The sequence below is a fragment of the Octopus sinensis genome, linkage group LG2 (assembly GCF_006345805.1).
Source record: "Octopus sinensis linkage group LG2, ASM634580v1, whole genome shotgun sequence".
NCBI classification, from domain to species: domain Eukaryota; kingdom Metazoa; phylum Mollusca; class Cephalopoda; order Octopoda; family Octopodidae; genus Octopus; species Octopus sinensis.
In genome coordinates this window covers 171,786,467-171,811,651 of record NC_042998.1, presented here as the reverse complement: position 1 = coordinate 171,811,651, position 25,185 = coordinate 171,786,467, and the positions used below count along the sequence as shown (strand labels likewise).

The 25,185-nt window shown below is 37.0% G+C and overlaps 1 protein-coding gene across 5 annotated transcripts in view; it reads left to right on the top strand.

Moving 5' to 3' along the window:
• The window catches only part of LOC115230501 (protein NDNF-like), a 181,769-nt gene that overhangs the window by 97,855 nt on the left and 58,729 nt on the right, over positions 1–25,185 (top strand). For all 5 annotated transcript variants that reach the window (XM_029800666.2, XM_036500425.1, XM_036500426.1 and 2 more), the window contains exon 2: positions 17,140–17,367. The gene's annotated coding sequence lies outside the window, so the exon portion shown is untranslated. The remainder of the gene's footprint in view (positions 1–17,139; positions 17,368–25,185) is intronic.

Below are 25,185 nucleotides of genomic sequence, written 5' to 3'. Positions count from 1 at the left end.
CATTCGTGATAGAGTAAAAATTACCGGAGTATTAGGTCAATATATATATATATGTGATCTCTTGAGCACCACCAGCAAAAATATTTTTTCCTCTGTCTTCCCTTCTTGGGATCTTTCCTTCTCCTTGTTTCCGACGAAGAGCTCCGCTCGAAACGTTAAACCCTCCTTCCCTTCTTTCCTGAACGTCAAATAATACTTTAATTGTTCCACGTCCTCGCGTTGCTGTGTTTTTTTCTGTGTTTTCTTGTTTGGATTAACTTTATATATATATATATATATATATATACCGAAATTTCGAGAACGAACCAATAACAATAATCCACATTTTGTTGTAAAATAGTATGGTGTAGTTGGTATATTCCAGATCATTTGGGGTCATTCAGTAATATTTCTACCTGGCACATTAGCAACAGATTGACATTCCGAACATGACATTTTACTCTCGTTTAAGTATCATATTTTATTCTCGCCCAGTATCTCCTATATCTATATATATATATTTCACTGGGCCATGCCGCTATGACCTTCATGCTGTAGAATTTATATTTTTCTTATTTTTTAAGAGCGGTTATCCCAGAAAATTTGACTACGAAATTAATATATTCCATGATTATTTACTGCATTACGTTTTTCCAACTCGTACATGTTCGTCTTCAGTATTTAGTTTTCCCGTCCAACCCTTACCAACTGATTGTTTAATGTGAATAATATTTGTACTGAAATGAACAGTTGTTTCTGATTTCTTGATATGATTTTTTTTTTTAAAGTTACAAATTTAACTTCAATTTCGTTTTTGATTCCGTTCGAATGAATGTCACGCAGACACAAATTTGGAAATATAATTTCAATTTTTGCTATGTATGCATTCGCTATACGACCAAAATTCTCCACATCGATCACAATTTTTATCCTTCTGTAGACAAACTTTCTTTTCGTGTGGAATATAACATTTCAGACAGCTTTTTCAAACATTTTATAATATTTTTGCTTAACACAAGTAACTTTAGATATTTTTTTTTAAATCTAATTCGATAAAATTATTTAAAAAACATCGTTAATGTCCTGTGTCACTGATATTGAGCCACTAAGTAAAAGCTCGGTTTCCTTAGCACGAATTTAGTGGCTTAATATATTACTCACTGATGGTATAATATTTTTGCTTGCATAACACAATATTTTTGATGGCTTCTCTATTCCTTATATTGGCCATAAAGGCCTTACATAGAAGGGAAGCTGCGGGCTGGACATAGACATAATGATATATGAAATGACAAATGAAAATGATAATAAATGAGGGCAACAAGCAACGCCCGCCGATTGCTGCTTACCCGAGAACATTGATCTTTTATATTTCCTTCACGAGGTAACAGACCTCTTACATTGTTCACAATTTCAATAACAAAAATGAGGCACTAAGCCTCTTACCTTTATTTTCAATTATAAACTTTCATGCCCGACCAGGCTCCTCGCCTCATTCAAGCACCTGGACAGTGCCAAGTCGGGCCACTTTAATATGCCAGTCAGGGTCCTCAGTGCAGGATAGAATCCCTTCCCTCCGGCCTTACTTTTTAAACTTCTTAACGAAGCTTTCCAACGACCCTCCCTTATGGAAGAGGATCACAAATTCCTCATCCTTAGCATGGGAAGGGCATCACTGATAGCTTCTCGTCGCATCGACAGGCAAAGCTTATTTTGTCGTGCGACATAAAAAACGTTCATCTAATTCCAGTCAACCAATCATATCGTGCTGAAGGCGTGTGGCCTTGAAATTAGTGTTGCACTCACGACCGCATCATCGTGGTTTCGATTCCCTGATAATGCGTTGTGTTCTTGAGCAAAGCATTCCATTTCACTTTGCTCTAGATCGCTTAGCTGTAACTCCTACGACTGGCTAGCATCGCGTTAACAGGATACGTGATCTTGATCAATTATACGCCACGGAAACCAGATAACTGTCCCCTGTGAGTCCTAGGACTCGAGACCATAATATCCAGGGGTTGATGATGGTGATGATTGAAAGGTCCTCATTACACATTTGGTGAAATTTATTCAAGTCCTTCAAAATACGCTTGTGTGTGTGCGTGCTTGTGTGCGTGTGTGTATGTGTGTGAATGAGTGTGTGTGTGTGTGTGTGTGTGTGTTGGTCAGTTTTTCAGTAATTATTGCAAACAAAATTTTGTCTTACTTTTTTGGACCGACTACTTAATTTATTAAGTCATCCGTTTCATAACTAATCCCCAGCCATAAATACGATTTCTGCTTGTCTCCAACGTTGTACGCTTTCAAATCTGCATTCAAACGTTAGAGATAAATTTTCCTGTTATCACGATTACGGTCGAATTGCTGAAGAATGGAAACACAAGTGACTGATATATTTGTGTTAAGATGATAATCTACAATTGTTTTCTGGAATATAGAAAACGCTTCCATTATTGCTGTATATCTGTTTGTGGTGACTGTGAATTTCTTTCCTTTGATGGTGTATTAACATTTGCGAGACAGTCGTCTCAATGAATCTTTGCTGACCAACTCTGCCTAGATTTTCGAAATAGAAATAAGAAAGCTCAAGAAATTATGACAAAGAAATAAAAATACTGGTAGCAAGTCGTGATGATGATAATAATAATAATAATAATAATAATAATAATAAACTTTTCTATAATATGCACAAGGCCTTAAGTTTTGGGGAAGATTATATCAACCCCGTGTTTCACTTGTACTTAATCTATCAACCCCGAAAGGATGAAAGGCAAAGTCGACCTCAGCGGAATTTGAACTCAGAACGTGAAGACGGAGGAAATACTACAAAGTATTTTGCCCGGCGGACTAACGATTTTGCCAGCTCACCGCTTTAATAATAATAATCCTTTCTATTATAAGCACAAGGCCTGAAATTTGCGGTGCGGGGACTACACGAGTACATCGACCCCAGTGTTTCACTTGTACTTATTTTAATTTCCAGGGCGTGTGATTTAGGTAGGGGGATACTTTGGCTGCTATTTTTAGCGTGTCGAGCGACCAAGTAGAGGCTCTTTCATTGGTTCGATTGCGTGATGATATTGTTTTTACACATATATGTAATATGTATATATATATCATCAGCAGAAGTTCGAGAGTAAGTCAAAAGCTGAGAGTTTCGTGTACTGGCAATTATCAAACAAGATTTTGTCCATTGTCACTCTGTAACTTCCGACGAAATAACTTCTAAAAAACAAAATTTTGTCCAAAATGTTAAGAGTAAACCCTGTTCTATGTGACACATTCTACTAGTATCGTAAGTTTGAAAGTGTTTAGTCAAAAAAAATATTAATTAAATAATCTGTACATCTAATTGAATAGATCCGAAATGGATGAAAGGCAAAGTCGACCTCGACGGAGACAGACGAAATACTGCTTCTAAAATACGAAATTTTTTCAAAAACGTTAAGTGTAAACCCTGTACTATGTGACACATTCTATCAGTATCGGAAGTCTGAAAGTGTTTAGTTAAAAAAAATTAATGAAATAATCTGTACGTCAAAGTCGACCTCAGCGAAATTGGAACTCAAAAACGTAAAGGCAGACGAAATACAGTTAAGCATTGCACTCGGCGCACTCACGTTTCTGCCAGCTCACTTAGAAAGTCAACATTGATTTTAGAAATATATTCTTTATTCTTATAACTGAAGTGTTACTCCTTTACTCTCTTACTTACAGGAAATTTCGTAATATTTTACCTCATAACTCTTTTTCTACTAAATTTTGTCCAATGCGACTGGTGATTCTGAATTCCTCGTGCATTTTTCTATCATTTAAGCCTAAGAAAGGTATACTTTTAATTTAAAATTAAAGTTTATGTTAATTGAAGGTGAATAGGAGCCTTACTGCCCCCTCTCCTTGAGGTTGCAGATATTTTAATGTTACTTTTTTTCTACTGAACCAAATCTCAAACTATGCCAAAGTGTAGCTGAGGAGGTATCCTCTTTAAAACCGTTAACAGTTTGTAATTTAGTTGAGACCTGAAGTGGTGGTGAGGCTTGGAAGCTGCTGCGATTGACGTAATGGTGGACTTAAGAATATATTCAACCACTACCGTGATTGAATGATAAAGGAGAAAGCTGCTTATTAATTAGCTATGTAACTATTTCGCTCGGCGTGCTTAACGATTCTGCCAGCTCCTCGCTTTAATTTATCTGTCTACCTATAATGGAGATAGCTGCTTATTAATTAATTAGGTATGTATGTTTAAGGCGGCGAGCTGGCAGAAACGTTAGCACGCCGGTATTTCGTCTGTCGTTACGTTGTGAGTTCAAATTCCGCCGAGGTTGACTTTGCCTTTCATCCTTTCGGGGTCGATAAATTAAGTACCAGTTCCGCACTGAGGTCGATGTAATCGACTTAATACCTATGTCTGTCTCCTCTATGTTTAGCCCCTAGTGGGTAATAAAGAAATAGGTATGTATATGTTCTAAACAATTTCTTTCTTTATTGCCCACAAGGGGCCAATGAAGAGGAGACAATACAGGACATGTGGGACATATAACATATGAAGGTGAATGATATGGCTTTGTACAAATGAAGATGAGACGGCCACCCCGGCCTCACTCCGGGATGGTTACGTTTTTACAATTAATTCAAAATGTTCATATAATTTTTCTTTTTTTTTTCTTTTAAAACGTTCATTGTTCATTCAGTTTTCTGTTTTTCCTAAGAGTTAATTCTCAATAATTTTTTCTACTTAACACTTGATGACTTTATCTCGACATATTCTACCGCTGGAGTGCGGGGCTCATTTCTCACCCCCGGCCCCAATGGATTCACTTCTGATGGAAATGCCTCTTTTAGTGTTTTATATCTTTCTTCATTTATCAAAATACGCCTCGTGTCTTTATCATAACCTTCTGTTAATTTTACTTTTGTAATACCTTTCATTTTGTAATTTTTCTTTCGATTTTTTGGTTTGTACAATATGTTACAAAGTATATTCTGTTTCTATATGTGTTCTCACCCTGCTGGGCATTTTGTGTGTCTGTATGTTTGTGTATCTGTACGTCTGTGTATTTGCTTGGTGATTCCGTTCTGCTTGTGATGTTTTTTCTTTTATGTTTTCGGCGAAACTATAGGCGTGTTGTTTCTACTTGTTGCTGTTGCTTGTTTTAATGGGTACGTTTCTTCTTGTGATTTACGTTTCTTTTGCCGTAGTTCCTCCTTGGGCGGTGTATTCCTCCTCTCTCTTTCTTGTTCTTACGTTTGTAAACTTTGTGTCTTGTTCTTCCTCTCAAGTTTTTTGCCCTAATTCAATTACGCATTCTTATGCTTCCATCTCTGGAACCTCCTTCACTTGTTGGGGACACCTTTGTTTTTGATGTGTCCCCTCTCCCCGCAAGAATAGCAGGTAGGGAGCTTTCCATCCAATATTACTTCTAATTTTACCTCATTTGGTAGTTCTAGTATCTCTGGTATTCCAGCATATTCTGTTTGGTTGATTCGAAAAAACATCTCCAGTCCGTAACCCCAACAATTTATTTGGAGGATGCTATTGCTTTCATCTCCTTCGTCTCCCACGTAAAGGATCGCCGCTATCAGCCACTCGGGATCCATTTCAGGCGGAATCCTGCCTACCCTAACTCTTGCCTAGGTATGTGGGCAGTAGGGTCCACTCGTCCGAATGTAACGGCACAGTGGAGTACTCGCTTGCTTCCTTTTTGGAGGCGAAAGCGACCACCACTGTGCCGTACCTTCTACGTCTTGTGTAAAAGGTAATAACGACTTTAATCTCCTCTAGGCACTTTTCTATGTCTTCCTGTGTTGCCATTCTCTTGCTTCTCGTGAACGTTCTGTATATAATCTCTTTCTTTTCCATTCCCTTCAGTTCTTCTTCTGATGGGGTCAACTTTATTTTAGACTCCTCTCTCAGTATCCCTTCATGGTATTTTTGTATGAGCTCGTCTTTGAAATCTACTTCATATTGCTTCAGCAAGCTTGAGTCCACAGTTTCATGTCTTCCTGTTGCTGAAGCGCAACTCTTTGACTCCATTTGAGATACCTTTCCACGTAAAAAACAATTACAGAGACAAGCCAACCACTACGAATGGCGTCACACTTGTTTAATTATCTTCTTGACCGCTCGGACCAGGTTTGAGTTAGAAGTTACCCTACTCGCCTCTTTACTCCAATTCTTCTCTATCTGGAGGCCTGGTCCAAACCAGACCCCTAGCATTTTAACCTGTTCCACCGTCCAGCATCCGACGATGCTGTTGGGTAGCAGCGACTTGCCCCTCCAGGTGCCGAGTTACAAGTCGACTGATTTCTCCTGGTTAATTTTTGCTCCTGCCGCCGCCTCCTAATCCTTAATGGTCACACCTACCCTCTGTAGGTGGTCCACCTTGGATACGATGGTGATGATGTCGTCCACATATGCCGAAACCGATTTTCCGCAACCTAGATCACGCAGGACACCCTTTGTCTCCTCCAATTTCCACAGCAAAGGCTGAAGAGCCAACTCATACAGCAGTGGGGAGAGGGGACAGCCTTGACGTACTGAGCGCTTGATTGAGAACGGCTTCAAGAAGAAACCGTTCGCCTGAACGATCGAATCGATGTTGCTATAAGGAGCAATGATTCAACTGAGTAAGGTTAGGCCCAACTCGACCGCCGCGAGGACCGACACCGGATACCGATGGTCAACCCTATCAAAAGCTTTAGATTGGTCTAAATAGACCAAATCCCACTATTGCCAGGAATCCTGTTAACCCTCTCTAAGGTATAGCATATAAGGTGGAGATTGTCGTGTATAGATCTGTCCGGAATAGCACACATTTGTGCCTCCCCTACAATTCCTCCTACAACACATGCCAACCTTTTTGCTAATACCTTGGCCAAAATCTTCAGCTCTGCTTTAAGCTGCGTGATGGGCCTAAAATTGTCTATAAAGTCCCTCTTGTTTGGATCCTTTCTAAGCAGTGTCACCACTCCCTGACTCACAGATCTAGGAATGAACCCATTCTTTTGCCAGTTCGTGAAGACACATGCCAGTAGGTGCCCAAACAAGTCTGGCATACTATAATATAACTTGTAGGGATGACCATCTAGCCCCGGCGACTTGTCCGCATCGCAGTCCGCAAGAGCTTCCTCCACCTTCGCAGCAGTGATTGGCCTTTCACAGCATTCCGCCTTCCATTCTGAGAGACGCGGCAAGCCGGCGAGGAGGTCTGTGAGGTCCCTCCATCGCTCCGTCTCGCCACCCCTTCCGAAGAGCTGGACGAAATTTTCTTGAAAGACCTTACACATCTCCTCAGGTTCGTTTACCAAGTTACCTTGTTGGTCCGTCAAATACCTTATTGTGACATCGTTGCTCCGCTGAGCATCTACTACACAAGCCCATCCAGCAGCTTTGATTCCCTCTTGTCCCATTACACGTTGCTTCGCCCTGACTATGCATCTCTCGTGTTTAGCTTTGAGGCGTTGGTTTAGAGCCAATCTCACCGCTAAAACGTGGGACGCACAGCCTGACCTCAGCGCTTCTTCTACAGCCTTAACTAGGGCCCTTTTAATTCTAGTCTTCTTCTTAGCCATCCCTATGCTATATTGAATCGACTCAAATCTTATGGCGCTTTTGAGGGCATACCAGCATTTGTTGTTAATAATGGAACCGGTCAATGCCCTCATCACTAACTGCCTAATCCGGGTCCTGTACTCCTCTTCGCGCACACACATAGATACACATACACACAAATGAAAGACAATGTGTGTGTGTGTGTGTGTGTGTGTGTGTGTGTGGTGTGTGTGTGTGTGTGGTATGCTATTCACTGACAAAACTTCGTGCTGGATCACTTTTGTGAAGTTTTGTCAGTGAACAAGTCACAGTTTGAAAGCGATGAAAATATCTTGACACAAATGAAAGTTTTATGTTGAAGTGAAACTAACGATTTTTATGTGTTCTTGAATGGCTTACAAACATCTTCCATGCTGCAATTGTTTTTGTTTCAGCACATGATCTCAAATCAAGTCACTTGCTATGCAAGTACATCGTAATTTTAAAAATCACTGTGGATAAAAGCCAGCAATGACCTTCTCAGGCTGACCAATATTTTAATTTTTAAACAGAAGCAATCGGGGGCAGGGAGTGGGGTTGCAAAAAAATACATAATTTCTCAAATTTTCTTTTTTATAGCATATAAATGTATTTATGGGAAGGGGGAAATATTGAAAAGCATCAATACATGCGAGTGATAAGGAAACAGGGCGGGTTGCTTTTTTTTTTTACCGAAAATACACTTCCTCTGGTTTTGAAGTGCAAAACAATTGGTCAAAATACGTCTGGAGTGGGATGATGAGGGAATTTTCAAAACATTTTTCATACAATGATGACCCCAACCAAACTCTATCATTTCGAAGGCTGTGGCTTAAAAACAATGGGGGAAAACCCTGAAAAACTTTTCCCTATAAATTTCTTTATAATCGTAATCTATGCCATTTGAAAGGGATTTGTATAAATTTTCATTAAAAGATACCCATGTTCCTAAAAGTTATGAGGGAAAACAGTCAGATCGGGTGAATTTTCTAAAACTCCTCTCTCCATCCCCTCGGAAAAAATCTTTGCCATAAATCCCTATATACTCTGAAGCCACAACATCTAAGCGGTATTTGTAGAAAATTTTGTTAAAAATCATCTATTTTTCTGAATGTTATGAGGCAACAAAATCGGAGGTGTATACATCTGTAGTAATGCCCTTTTGTTTATACGATTTTGTTCATTTCATGTTCATTTCATTCATTGTTTGCAATGTTCTCCCCACCCCATCTCAAACACACACTGCAAAGCTTGCAGATGGGCTACTGAATTGAAACCTCCTTGTTGCTTTGAGGGGAAGGTAAAACTTGATAAACTGCTTCTCCCTCTGTTGTTGGACTACTGTGGTGCTTAAAAAAGACAGATTATGACTGTGATAAAATAATGAAAGCAATATTTACTAAACAAAAGGCGTTGAGCTGGCAGAAACATTAGCACGTAGGGCGAAATGCTAAGCGGTATTTCGTCTGCCGCTACGTTCTGAGTTCAAATTCCGCCGAGGTCAACTTTGCCTTTCATCCTTTCGGGGTCGATAAATTAAGTACCAGCTACGTACTGGGGTCGATGTAATCGACTTAATACCTATGTCTGTCCTTGTTTGTCCCTTCTATATTTAGCCCCTTGTGGGTAATAAAGAAATAGGTTTTTCGTCTGCCGCTACGTTCTGAGTTCAAATTCCGCCGAGGTCGACTTTACCTTTAATCCTTTCGCAGTCGATTAAATAAGTACCAGTTACGCACTGGGGTCGATATAATCGACTTAATTCGTCTGTCTGTCCTTGTTTGTCCTCTCTCTGTTTAGCCCCTTGTGGGTAGTAAAGAAATAGGTATTTCGTCTGTCGTTATGTTGTGAGTTAAAATTCCGCCGAGGTCGACTTTGCCTTTCATCTTTTTGGTGTCGATAAATTAAGTACCAGTTGTGTACTGGGGTTGATCTAATTGACTGGACCCTCCCCAAAAACTTCGGGCCTTCTACTTTAAGTAGAAAAGAATATTTACTAAGCAAGTGAGCACTATTATACAAAGAAATAATTTGACGTAAAATATTAAAACTATTCTGTTGTGTCTGGGAAGAGTCATTCTCTTTTAGTGCCTTGTAATTTAACACACTCATTGGTAAAATTTCTACTCATTTACTTTTTTTTTATTTTCATTGCGTCTTGCAAACCAAATTCAAAACCGAAATAAAAATTATTAAAATTAGGAATCAAATGTGAAAATATTATCAAGGGGCCAGCAGAAAATCGCCCGAAGTGCGGTCTTTCTGCTAGTAATAAGAATAATCCTTTTTACTATGGGTACAAGGCTTGAAATTTGGGGGAGGGGACTAGTCGACTACATCAACCTCAGTGTTTCACCGGTATTTAATTTATCGACTCCGAAAAGACGAAAGGCAAAGTCGACCTCGGCACAGTTTGAACTCAGAGTGTAAAGAGGATGAAATGTCACTACGCATTTTGTCCAACGTACTAACAATTCAGCCAGCTCACTGCCTCAGTATAGGCATGAGATTCAAAATTTTAGGTAATAAGGTTAGTTGATTATAATGACCCCAGTGCTCAACTGGTACTTACTTTATTGACCCTGAAAGGAAGTTAGTCAAAGTTGACCACGGCGAGATTTTTACCTTCGAATGCCTGTAATGATTCCACCATTCAACCACTCTAAGAAAATAATGAATATAGAAACAATAATTCCTTCTTTATTAACTGCAAGGGCTCCAAAAGAAAAAAAAACAATAGAAAATGGCAAAAATACAAACATAGCGGGATGTTTGCGGTAGGTATTAAAAAGCAATAACAAATATATTTCCAGAACAAGAAGAATAGCTGTTGAGGGGCCAATCAAGAAAACTCCTCAAAACTTCGATACCCCTACTTAGAGAAGGCCCATTTACTCGGACCATCCTTGCTACTTTCATCCACTTATCAACACATTTGCTTAGAAGCAATAATTCCCTCTCCAAAATAAACTTGAAAAAAGGTGATGGAAGCTTGACCGGAGAAGATTTGTCTTCAGTCTTTTTGCCACAATCACCTTCTCAGGCAAAGAAAGGCAGCGAGGCAATCTTTACAATGGACCCAGGTGACAGGCGATGAACCTACGACAACACCTGTTTGACAAAGCTCCAGTAACACTGTCGCACTATGCACACTGCGGACAGATACAACCGACGGCACTTCCGTGCTTGTAGAATTTGTCTTGAACATCACTGCTTCCCCAGGCAATGGATCCAGCAACTACAATTACCACTGACACCTATACATAAACTCTTCAAATTTACAGAAGACTCTTACAGAATCCTAAAAATTAAATCTCCGGGTGATGCTGGAAGTTTCTGTAATAAATTACGCAAAAGACTCTTTGAAGAACACCATTTATGTTGTTTGGAATGGGGTGGAATTAATAATGGTTTCAAATTTTGGCACAAGGCCAGAAATTTCAAGGGAGGGACTAAATCGATTGCATCAATCCTTGTGCTCAACTGATATTAATTTTATCGACCTCAAAAGAATGAAAGCTAAAGTATTATTCGGTGGAATTTGAACTCAGAATATAGAGACGGACTAGATGTCGCTAAGCATTTTGCCCGCTGTGCAAACGATTCTGCCAGCTCACCGCCTTAGAGGATGGAATTAATAATTTTAAAAAAAAGTTTAAAGACTGCAAATTTTGATAACTTTAACCAATTAGAAACCTCTATCATGCACATACTAGAAATTGCAATTACCATTGGGCGATGATGTTATGGAAGGTGTTATTTGTTTGCGTGAGACGAAGCGTGGTACTGTTGTTATAAATATAAAGAATTTAATGAAAGAATATGGAAACATTGTGGTTTTGAATAAGATTAGGGTTTGTAGTGAAGTCTAAAGTTTCATTGCAAACAAAACGTTTCATTAGTTTTTTCCCCCCATCTTTAAATGTTTTGTAAAGCTTTTATTATTAATTTCTCAAAAATAACAAATTGTGATCTTTCGTATGCGCATATGAAAAACAAAAAAAAAAGTGAAAAAAAGTCGCACTTCCTTACATCACAACGGCGTTGTGGAGAATGAATAGATTTGATTGACTTAAATTATCCAAAATTTTAACTTTTAATGATTTGTAATTAATTTCTACAAAGACAGAGAGAGAGAGAGAGAGAGAAATGTATGCAATTTTCTTAACATGCAAAATTACGTATTCATGGAAAGTTTTGTAAAATTGGGGTGTGTAAACCTAACAGAAAAGACCTGTCTTTTTCTTTAAATGTATATCATGGTTTTATCATAAATAGATCCTTGTTTTGTTGAAATATTCAATTTATTTCAATACGCTTTATGCGACATATTAAGCTCAATGAACTTCATAGATTTTGATCACTTCAATATATAACACGTTAAATATTGCTTTCTCTTTTCCTCATTTTAGAGTCTTTATACGACAAATTATCTCTAACCACTTTTAAGGTCACCGTTTACTCAAGTGTTTGTTAATGTTTCAAAACATAGCTGCATTCTTTCATTTTCAGAAATTATGTTATGAATTTCACACACAAAAGAGGTCGAACTGCTTGAATGATGTGACAATGAGTACCAGTTTTAAGGCCAAGTACTTAAGACTTAAATTTCTCACTCAGCGGGATCATTTACACCACTCTAGTTGTAAAATGTTTTACTATTTTACACTCAGGTTTTCTATAGAAAAATCAACCTTTGAATGTTTGTTGTACAATGTGTCATTGTATAATGCATTACTAACAATAAGAATTTTGTTATGCCACCGTTGGTTATTGCCTGAGGGAGACAGCAGTTTCTTACCTGGTGGAAATGTTTCAGCTTTTAGATTTTTATTTCAGTCTTTTTAGTTAGCCTATTGTGCGCTCTCGCACGTATACATATATATATATATATATATATATATATATATATATATATATATATATATATATTGTGTGTGTGTGTAAAATCCTTTGTTCTATTTTGGCTAATTTACTTCCTCAGAAATTTAATTCTATTTAAAATGGGTGTGTGTGTATGTTTTACACTTATATTTTATGCTTGCATGATTGTGTAGACGTATATTGCCATACATTCAACCATATTATACAACTCTCGTAAATCATTATATCATAATCTGCATTTAATACGAGCATGATTCGTTTATGGACCAACCTTACATTTATTTATTTGGAAGCCGTCTGTAGCGGTATGTGCATAATAACTTGTAATTGTAAAATACTTAAATCAATTGACATCACAGACATTATAAACCTCTTACAGTTGAGTATGTAAGAAATGTATATTTCTCATCAAATCTGTCTCAAGCATTTACCTTTTAAATTGTCAGGTATGAATGCAATGTAAAAACGTCGGCTTTCAATCAGTTCTTTTATTTCGCTTTCTATACACTGCCGTTATTTTTTTATTTCATCTTAACTATTATTCGTTATTTTGTCTTCATCTTCCCTTCCTTCTAAAGCAACACTGTATGTGATACATCTGACCCTTATGGGTCACTAAGCTTGATTCGCATTTAGAGAAAAGACGAGCATTGTCAAAAACCTGGTCGTTGATGCCACCCTTGCTGCTTCAGACAAGTTTTCGACTGAAGTGTATACATGCTACAATGTATAGCTTCTAATTACAAAAAGTAAATATAGATACTTTTATGATTGTCAACTTATATCCGTTTGTAATTTAATTTGCTAAAGTTTATCGACTTTCTTTACTATAAAAAGCGGGAGGGTGAAAATTTAATAATAATAATAATAATAATAATAATAATAATGATAATGAAGACCAAGTTGTTGAATAATCTTGATACTCTTCTTGTGAGAGCAAGCACATCTGAAGATCCACCTGTTGACCACAGAGATACGTCATCAATTCATCTTTGTCACTAGACATCTGCTTTCTTTGTACAGGCGTAAACGTAATTATAAAATTAGGCCATACACAACTGACTATAGAACAAATACTCTGGGTATCATATATAAAAACACTCCCCAATACATTTTATGGAGTCGTGTTAATTTTTTTTTATTTTATTTTATTTTTTTTTTATCTAGTTTCAGCTCACGAGCTGTGGCCATGCTGGGGCACCGCCATTTATATATTTATTTTTAACTCTCAATCTTTTAAGCTTTTGAATCCTTACTTTTGAGGCAGGAATAACTTGAAATTGCAATTAATTCCCTGTATTAAGCCTATTGAAGATATAACAAAAGGAATACAACTTCTAAAAGACGCTGTCAACTGATGAAGTTGTCGACGCTTATTGTAATCAAAAATACGTAGACTTAACTAGTGTTACCGAACTAACAATCTGACACAAAACAACTCTGGTCGAAGATATTTGATTTTTGATCTCTCTCTCTCTCTCTCTCTCTCTCTCTCTCTCTCTCTCCTCTTTGTGGGGTTGGGAGGAGGTAAGCATAGGCATTTCACAATGATTTTTACATACAGATAAACTCGGCTAGACACTGATTATGCGTTCAGACATGTATGCATTCAGATGCTTGCGCTTATAAGCGTGTGTGCCTGCCGTGTGTGCGCGCGCGCGTTTGTGTGAGTCTACACTGAACTTCCCGGCGTATAAGAGGCACTCTTGCATAAGATATTCCCCTATTTTACGAGGAGATTTTGTGAAAGGGGGTGGGCAAATTTAGTATGTTCCCTCATACACTTGTTGAGAGATATTTTAAAGTGGTTTTGGTGGGAGAAAAGTGCGATTCTGTGCAAGTGATTAGTATATTGTGACTGTATACTGGAATAACTATAAATTTATCATATACTACATTAAGGGTGAGTACCATAAATCAACGCTATCGTCTCTCAGATCAACTGTATCGTTGATAATATTTTGGTCAAGAGAACTGCCTTACAGCATTTCTGTCTGTGATGTTTTGTGTTTCTGCAAATGATCTTCAGGGTAACACACCACCGCTATGATTTTGTTGTCATCTATCTATTCCAAATAGCTGACAGATGGATGAAAGTTTCTGTATGTCATTCTCTATAACCTCCAGCCCATCATATCTTATGAGTGGAATAGGGTTGGAGGAAACTGTAGAAAATCCTGTTAGGCGAATTGTACCAGTATATTTTGGAAGTTACAGCCTTGTCAGACTGTGTCACTCTGGGAATTATGCGAAAGGCATATATGTATGTAGAAAGTTCAGTCAATTACACATTACTTTGAGAGCAAGTAATTCAGATTATCAAACAACTGAATCATCATTGCCGAACGATGGAGATCCACCTATTTACCTACTTTTTGAGTCATACTTTCATCTACTTGTCCTCTCATTTGAGCAAATGAAGAGTCATGAGAACTCTTTAGTTTTCCCGATGCAAGGCACCCTTGCTAATGATGATGCCTCAATAAAATTACACCAAGTACACTGTAAAATTATTGGCAAACAGGTAGAGATAATTTAGGCTCAAAAGAACTCTTTAGTCATGCTGAAGACATGTCAACTTTTCAGGTATGGATACCATGATAAAACGTAACTAGAACAAGGAGTAGTGGTTAGTCATAGCAAGGGCATCCAGCCATAGAAACCAAGCTCAAAATTGAAATTACAAGCAAGACATAGTCTTCTAAATCATCTCAAAGGACAGTAACTCCAAAAATAACTGACTTGAACTGTGGTGACGTGTCCAACCTATTCTGGCATGGAAAGCAAACCTAATTATTATAATGTTGATGGTCTGAATGGGAGTTACAGAACTCTTTTAGTTCCTGGAGTGAACTGCAAGTGCATAAGAACCAGCATGGGGCACATCTGAAATAAGAAAATTTATGAATCATTATTATTGACTTTGACAGTAATGCAATTTACATTAAATTACTGTTTTGGTCTTAAGGCTTAAACAACTTCTTTTCATATGGGTAATTAGCGACAGGCATTTTCTCTGGTAGACCAAGAGTTAATACAGTTAAGTGGTTGAGTTTGCTGTAGATTTATATCTGGTTTTGAAGACACATGTATTGTAAGTTATCACAGAAAAAAAAAAAATTATATTCAGAGAAATGTTGCACAACAGATTATCTCTCCACAGGTGTTCCCTTCTCTTGTTAAACTCTTCCTTAGACAACATCACAATGTCACCTTGTGTTTAGTCACATGCTGGGAAGAAATATGAACAGTTCAAAGACCTAGATTTTTATTCCCAACAGAAAGGTGTATACTTTATATTCTTTTATTTACCCTCTTGATACCAACCCACCTAAGATCAATTTGGGTTCTGGGATACAAAGTTCATATTCTTAAGTAATGAAAATTAAAATCTTCCATTCATATTTCATGATAATTTATATTCTCTATACCAACTTACTAATGACAAGGTTATTTTACTAATGTATTTATAATTTTTGAAATTTAAATCAACAAAGGCAGTATATTTTAATGTGTGTGTGTGTGTGTGTATGTGTGTGTGTGTGTGTGTGTGCGCGTGTAATTTATTTCCTGTCTTCTATGAAAATATATCAGGCCAAGGGGAAATATTACCTTACTTGGAAACAGATGAGGATTAATGACAGGTAGGGTATCCAGCCACAGGAAATCTACCTCAACAAATTCCACCTGACCCAGATCAATATAGAAATATGGATGTTAAAATGATGATGATGATGTTGGTAATATATATATATATATATGATAACTTGTGATGCATGATATTTTGTGGTATATTTATCCATAGTGTTGTTGTTAGTATTATCATCATCATTATTATGTATATGTGATATTTTTGGATATACGATATTGTATGTACATATTTCGTAATCGATCATAAATCGATCATAATCGTACATAAATCGTAATCGATCAACATCAATGGAATTTGTAGCTGTGATACCAGTGCTGGTGCACGTAAGAGAACCATCCGAACGTGGCTGTAGCCAGCACTGTCCCGACTAGCCTCCGTGCCGGCGGCATGTAAAGAGCACCAACCGATCGTGGCCATTTGACAGCCTCATCTGGCACATAAAAAGCACCCACTACACTCAGAGTGGTTGGCATTAGGAAGGGCATCCAGCTGTAGAAACATTGCCAGATCAGACTGGGCCTGGTGCAGCCTTCTGCCTTCCCAGACCCCAGTTGAACCATCCCACCCATGCTAGCATGGAAAGCGGACGTTAAACAATGATGATGATGATGATGATGATATTTCAAAATATTAAGAATTTTTGTATGTGTATAATATATTATCATATGTATAAGATATTTTTTGAAATGTGTACGAAATCGTCATTGTCGTCATTTTAAAATATATTTTCCCATTCTTGCATGAGTCAAACAGAATTGACTGCAGCAGATGTCCTTTCCCTCATCAACCATCACCTGTTTGCAACCAAGGCAATGTTTTCCCCTTGGCTGGACGTTTTCACAGAAGATTGGAAATGAAAAGCACACACATACACATCAGGCTTTGATCATCTTGGGACTATAGCAGAATATACTTGCCCAGGGTATCACACAGTGAGACTGAACCCCAAGATTAAGTAGTTGGGAATGGAATCTACTATTATGGAATATATATATTTCATATGTATATGATATTTCATGTTATGTATACATTATGTATATATATTTTGCAGGCATACTTTGACCAGAAGGCTCTAGAGTGAAAATCTTTTGTACCAAGAACTAAAACAAGTGCTGCTTGTTATACAATACTAGGATAATGTACCAATATTTGTATAATTCCCAGCACTTTAATTTCATCAACGAATGGGCTTCAGAGCTTCAACTTTCTGATCACACATCCTCTACTAATAGGATTTTAATTGGGAGAGCTTGTGGACTTGTGACCAGCTTAATGTGAGGTGAGTAGCACAAATGAAAATACTTGTGATTGTTTATGTATCTTGAATAATAAAATAATGTAATAGGCACTATTGCATGGTATACATATGTAGGTATCAATACTTTGCTGAGGAGGTCCGGTAATATTGAAACATATTTGAAGTTGTCCACCCTTGATATCAAAGAACAGAGACTCACTCTCTTCTCCTGCATATCTCAATTTAATTATTCTTGGATTGAAGTTTTCAGAGGTTTCTCCCTTGTTCCTTCTGAAAACAATTTTTATTCATACCAATGACTTTTCTTTTCATAAGGGTTATAATTTCAATTAATTAAAAATCACTTTGCAGCTTGCCACATAATGAATAATAGTCTGCCCTTAACTAATATGCTTCTTATGCAGAAAGCAACCTTAGGAAATTTTCCAATATCATGTGTTCATAAACACTGTTGGTAAATGTGATATACAACTGAATATTATATAAAGCAGTAAAGAAGCAGTATGCCAAACAGTAGCATATGATTGTATGATACTTGTATTCTAACAGTCATATTATTCTTTTTCTTTTCTTGTTACTTCATTGTTCATGGCTCTGAGCCACTATTTTCACACTCAACATCATGTGGTAGTGGTACTGAGTGCTAAAAAAAAAACAATCACAAGGAGCATTAACAGCTTAGCTCATTGACTCATACATATATATACATAGCATTATAACTATTAATAAGTTATAGTCATTTTTTAAAACTGTTTTATCAAATAGATTTTTCTCACTCTATATAAAACCACAGGTGAGATGGTTTATTTTTTGGGCAATTGTTTTTACAGTTGGATATCCATAAAACAATGATGATGATGATGATTCCTTTCCTGTAAAGTACCAGTAGAGATTGTGTGTGTGTGTGAGAGAGAGAGAGAGAGAGTGTGTGTATGTGTGTGTGTGTGTGTGAGGAATGTATTGGCTGCATCAGAAACTAAACTTACAGCTCACGTCAGTAGCATATCAGGGCATGTAATTTATTTATCAAAATTCATAATTCTATCCAAACTATTTCTCTGGACATATTGTACTGATGTAGTGCATTTTCAAAAAAAATATTTGGCTGTAACTAAAATGTTATTTAGAAGTGAAAAGTGCAAACTAGTGTTTAAATCTTGTTGTGGTTGACTTGTCCAAGTTGAGGCACTATCTGGTAGCTTGTTTATTACATTTAGAGATAACAAAGTTTCTTGAGCACCTCATTTGGCAGGTCATAGACACATTCACTTGAAGTCGGCATGGGTTCAAAAGATTCAACTGAGGACAACAATTTTGTCAGTGTATGCATTTAAAAGCTATACGTCATGATGGACTACATAGATGGAATGGCTTACTCCTCCACAGAAACCTTAACCCACAACAAACTGGTAGATTTAAGAAAATCCTTCATAAGTTCTTTAAAGACTTGGTGTTTTCTTACTGTAAAATAACTTAAAACTATGAACATTTTAGAAACCTTTCAGAAAAAAAAACAAAAAAAAACAGGAAAAAGATCAAATGCATACATAAATCCACTAATGACCCACAAAGCATATTCATTTAGGTTCTTGAACCTTTCATCTAATAAGAAAGTACCTGAAATTTCAACATTTTATAAAACTGTACTAAAGAATAGAAACTCCAAAGACAGAACAAAGTAAAATACACAAACCAAACTACACCAATTTCAAAAAGCAACAATTGACACCAAAAAATTACCATCTTGTTTAATCCACCAATCAACCTACAATGGTTCACCATCATAGCTCTTCTGTTCTTTAAATTACTTTTAAAACACTCCCCTCCAAATCATAGATATCACAAGTTAATCAACAAGCACAAATAAAAATATTATTCTCTATGACTTAAAAAAAAAACAGTAAGGAGTCTAGTTCTAACAATTTTAACCTGATACCTTGTTCTACTAATTACAGTTGCATGAATCCTTCAGCCTATCCTTTAAACAGAGACTGTCTTCTATCAAAGAACCTAATATATGACTACAGTAGTCACTATTACAACACACACATCCAACTTCATGTACTACAGATTCTACCATACATTTAATAACCAGTTCTTTGTATAGCTATACATGGTCTTTGAAATCAAGCAACATACCCAGTTTTATCAATTGGAAAACACACATTTCCAGCCTTTCCAAGCCTATAATAGATTGTTATATACTTCTGAACCCTTTTAAATTCCCTACTCTAAAACAAACCACCTTACGTGTAACACTGAGTTGGTCTCTTCATACAAACACAAAATCTTCAAAGGTAATAAACTGCATCACTTCTAATTCAGCTAGACCTACAGCCTATAATCTCAATATCTTCATGCAAAGTCTTCCCACATTCCACCAACCTTGTGTTTTCCCTTCCACACATCCTTAATATATGCATGTTGAATACAGGATTTTATGGCAAAGGTTGCATGTGTGTCTATACTCTCATTTGTACGCCTACAACTAAATGCTTGTATGTGTAAATATAGGTGTATGCACTTGTATAAGTGTAGGCATACATTTCTACATGAACTAATATTTGTAGTGGTTTGGGATGAGTAAATGAATATGTATCTGTGTCTAGTAATACTTGTTTGCACTTACATGTATGTGTGTGCATATATGTATGTGTACATATGCACATGCAATAAAGACATGTCTATGTTCAAGTTTGATCTTTCTTATTAAAGATTTCTTTTTGTATTTTCTTTTTAGCTCTTTATATTTAGTTTCAAATAAATGTGTTCCTAAATCCATTAATATTCCCAGACCTTCCCTATTTCATTCTCAAAGCAAAATGATGGCAATAATGCTGTTTTGTTTGTAGTAGGTTGGAAAGAATGGTAGGAATACTTTTATAACTGATAAAATCACCAACGCTGGGTTTAAAAATCATTTAATGGTCAATCCTTGTAGAATTCCTGATTTAGTTTACATATGTTTTATCTGCGTGTTTAAAACCTAATAACTTTCCACGGTCCATAATCTCCAAGAAATACTTGCCTGCACTATAAAGAAGTACAAACTGGATAGGTACAGTATATAGTCATCTGATAAGTTCTTTGAAATTCAACTGGAATCTGAGAAAGTTGGAAAAAATTTCCCTCACGAACATCAAAAGTTTATCAATGTCCACTTATGGAAATTATAAACATAATTATGGATGATATATACATACTCTATACAATAAAACCACCTGTTATTGCATGAAACATTATAAGTTTCTATTGGCCAGCACATACAGTTCTCTTCAGCTATCTTCAAGGTAATCTATACATCTAGAAGGATAGAGTGGTTATGGATTTTAAATTCACATCTGTATTCAAGGCATTCTATATGGCTAGAGCAGAAAACAAAGTTGTTCCCATTAAGTATATTAGTGATATATTTATTGCAACAGGTACAAACAGATTGATAGGTTTAAATATGAACTTCAAAAAGCTCTATCCTTATATTTTTGATCCAGCATAGCTCCAACATAAATTCAGACTCTATCACTGCTTCATTCTTATATAAAGTGACAAAGAAATAAAGAACAATACATACAGCACTTCAGTTTATCAAAATACATGAAAAAATGCTTATGTAAACATGGTAACAGTGAATGCCCCATAAATATAAAATCCGTTGACAAATCCCTTTTTAGTCAAGCTTTTAAATTTACATACACAAAAGAAACCTTTAGCATAAAACAAACACTAGCTAATAATGGGTAATAATGAATAATTAATGGCCCAAGCCATAAAATAATAACAAATTTCCCCACAATGTTACAACAGATACAACAACTATTAAAAATACACAAACCACATCCTATACTGCTAAAAACTAATTCAATCTGGTTATAAAATGGATAAATATGTCATTAGAAAACTATTATACCTCTACATATGTGTGTATCTTATTTGTATATATATATATATTATATTGCTCAACAAATTCTGTCTAAGCCATTGAAGCATAGGAAAGTTAAAGTTAAAAACAATAGTGTTGATGATGATATGTGTGTGGGTGTGTGTGTGTGTGTGTATATATATATGTATATATATGTATATATATATATATGTGTATATATATATATATATATATATATATATATATATATATACACACATATACACAAGAGATGTAGTGGAATCACAAGCAGGCTAACCGAGAAAGCATGCTTTGTATATAGCATATGCAATGGGAGCAATAACCACCAAGAACACTCTAGAAATAGATTTACTTAAATACCAGGCTGGCTCACAAGTAGTGGATAGTTTTAAATACCTAAGTGACATAATTAGCAGTGGAGGTGGTTGCTCCAAAAGTACAAAAGCTAGGGTAGAACTGGTTGGAAAATTTCTCGGATCTATTACTTTTGCTGGCAACAGAGTCCTTCCTCCTTGAAAGTGAAGGGGAATATGTAATATTTGTGTTCAAACTGCAATGCTGCATGGAATACAAAGATGTTCTGACACAGCCATTTTGGCATCACTTATCTGGCATTGTTGACTCAATGCTGACTTATTTGACATCAACCATTTTAATATGTATATATTTCTGTGCATGTGTGCATGCATTTGCCTCCAGTACCAAAAAGTACTATCACTAAAACAAGCTGAATATCTAGTCAGCTGTGCCAAGTTATCTGCCTCAAATCAGCTACACTAAGTCATCTCAAGTAGTGGGTGGGTGGGGGGAGATACAGCACACATAGAACATGAGGAAATTGAGAGATATACAGTGGCTGAGGAGGAGAGATGATTTAGTGGCTCAATGGTTGTGTGTGATCAATGTTAAGAGTGGACAGAGAGAACAGTATTAATGAATGGAGTATAAATAATAAATGAAAAGGTTTTGAGGAGTAAAATAAGTGGTATTAAGGAAGAGCTGGAGTTAGATGATGAGTGCTGGGAATGCTTTGAGGAGGAAATTAAGCAAAAGGCCCACTTGTGCACGTATATACATACATCACATTTCCAGAACTTTGTTTTACCAAGGTAGGTGAGTCTTCTTGAGAACAACATTTCACCAGTCATCCCAATCCTTTGTCATTTCTGAGTTTCAAGGTCCTGAGATCAGCCTTCATCACCCTGTTGTGTCTTCTTGGCTCTCCTTCTTCCACAATCTCAACCCATGTTAAATGATCAGCACTTCTTTATACAGCTGTCTTCATTCATACGTATCACATGTCCATACCAGCACAGTCTTTCTTGCTTCCTACATTTGATTCCTTTTGTGCCCAGTTTTCCTCTCAGCACACTGTTATTCTTGCACATTTACACTACACATCCAACAGAACATGTTCATTTCATTTCTTTCCAGCCTATGTTTCACAACCACATAACATCGCAGTTCTAACCCAAGCATCATACTAATCTGTTTTTCACTCTAAGTGTAAATATCTTTGTTGCCAACAGTGGCAAAAGCTTCTTGAACTTCCTCCAACCTAGTCTTGCTTTTACTACTATACTTTCAGAGCAAATACCTGCACTGCTAATTGCATATCCTTGGTAACAAAAGCAATCAGCTCCTTCTAGTAGGCCACCCACGCATTTAAAAAAATCTATTTCTAGTGTATTTATTGTACGTACTGCTCCAGAATGACAAGAAAATCTGGAATCAAAGGGCCTCAAAGTTTAGGATCCTGCAACTGTCAAGGAAATAGCCTTGCTTCATATGCAGAAAAGGAGGGGATAGAAATTCAATATGGTGTACCCAATTCACATTATGGATGCAGATGATGTGCAGTGGAATCAAAGGTATGTTAAAAGAGAGGGCTGACTACCTATGGTACATGCACAGAAGCAATAAACTCTTAAGAGCACAAGGAAAGCAAATGCCCCCCCCCCCCCCAAATTTTCAGGAGGAACATTTGAGGTGGTAAATAACTTTTATTTAGGTGACTTAATGAGCAGTGGTGGAGGATGGTCAGAATAATATAGTAGCCAGAGTAAGAACAGGTGGAAGAAAGTTCATGGAGATATTACTTTTGTTGGTAACAAAAGGTTTATTACTCAGACTGAAAATCTGACTGTATGATGCTTGCATACAAACTGCAAAGCTATATTGTAATGGGATATGTGTTCTGAATTCACAGGGTCTGCAAAGGCTAGAAAGAAAAGAATTAAGCATGCTGTATTGAATGTTCAATACCAGTGTGTATGATTGGAGTACAAATGTGTTTAGAGAAGAACTAAGTATAAGAGGAATAAGATGTAGTGTACAAGACAGATTGTTTTGAGTATGTTAGGCATATTGGTTGGATAATTATATAAAGAAGTGCCAATGGCTCACAGAAAGAGGAAGACACAGGAAGATATGGTATGAGATGGAGAATGTAGATCTCAGGATCTTCGGTCTCACTAAAGAGATGACAAACCATGTTAGAAGGTTGTGTCCAGGGCTTTCAAAGTGTAATGTACATGCATACTATGCACACAACTGTGTCCCCTTCCTTCTACCCAGACCACTGGGCTCCTCCCTTGAGCCACTTCCTATTGACATTCATTCCTCATTCTTACCATTGACACCCCTAACCCACCTTTGTTGGTATCCATCTTTTACACTTGCCCCTTCACAACATCTAACATCAACCCTCATTACCCTATCAATCTCCTCTTCATCACTCTCTTATCTACTTTATTATTCTGCTGTTGTAAGAAATGAAAGCAGAACTTGCTACTTTATACCATACCATATCACCATCTCTGCACTGCTGGTTACTACTCAATCTCTTCTGTACTTCACCCAACCAGCCTCCAACACTCCTTTTTATTGTACTCCACCCTTGTTCACCATTCATCATCTACATCCCTTATTTACATCTGACTGCCTCCACATCTTGTTTCATATTCACTTCACTCTACTCCCGCATTCTTACTTCCTTGCTTACCAACCTTTCTGATTTTTCTGTATGCATGTTCTTATCTTTTTATCTCTTGGTCAAGTTACATATAGGTACATTCTGGTACCTCATCATTCACATATTTACCTTTGTTTGGGTTCTAATCCAGCCTCCCTGACCCACCTATGTAAAATGCAGGGTAGACGTGAATCTTCTCAACACCTTGGTTAATGTGACGTCTCTGTCTCCTATCCACCATCTCTTTAGTTTCGCAAGTTACAAGGTGGCCTCATAACTGCTGGTGTTACAAAGAATGCACCCAATACATTTCATTAAGTAGCTTGCCTTATGAAGGGCTGTAGAAGTCATACAGAACTGGAACATTGGAAAAGTACATAGTTTTCTGACTTGCTGGATTCTGCCAAAACTTCCAAGCCTTGCCAGCATGGAAAGTGGACATAAAATGATAATCATGATATATTTTACATGTGTGTATGTGTGTGTGTCATTTGTCTGTTTTCCATGCTGGCATGCATTAGATGATGAGCCAGAGGACTACTGTACCAAGCTATACTGTCTGCTTTGGTTGGATGCCCTGTCTAACACCAACCATTGTACAAAGTGTACTGGGTGCTTTTTCATGTGACACCAGCACCAGCAAGATAACCAGATAACTTGAAACACAAGACCCCTCATTCAAGGGGGATAGTATTGAGGAAAGTGGCTTTGCGTTAGATGAGGGATTAGGGTATGAGAGATGAACAGAAACAAATGTCTTTAAGTAGAGGAGATACATGGTTACTCCAGTTGGAAAAGGAGAAGAGAAGGAGAGAGATGGGCACACCCTCAAGTGAAAAGAAGGGATATATAAGTGAAGTGGTACAAAGGACTGGATCAAGGAAGAGGGCAGGAAAATTTGCAAAAGAGAGTGAGCGATAACAGAGGAGAATGCAGTAAATGAACACAGGCTAAGGGAATAAGT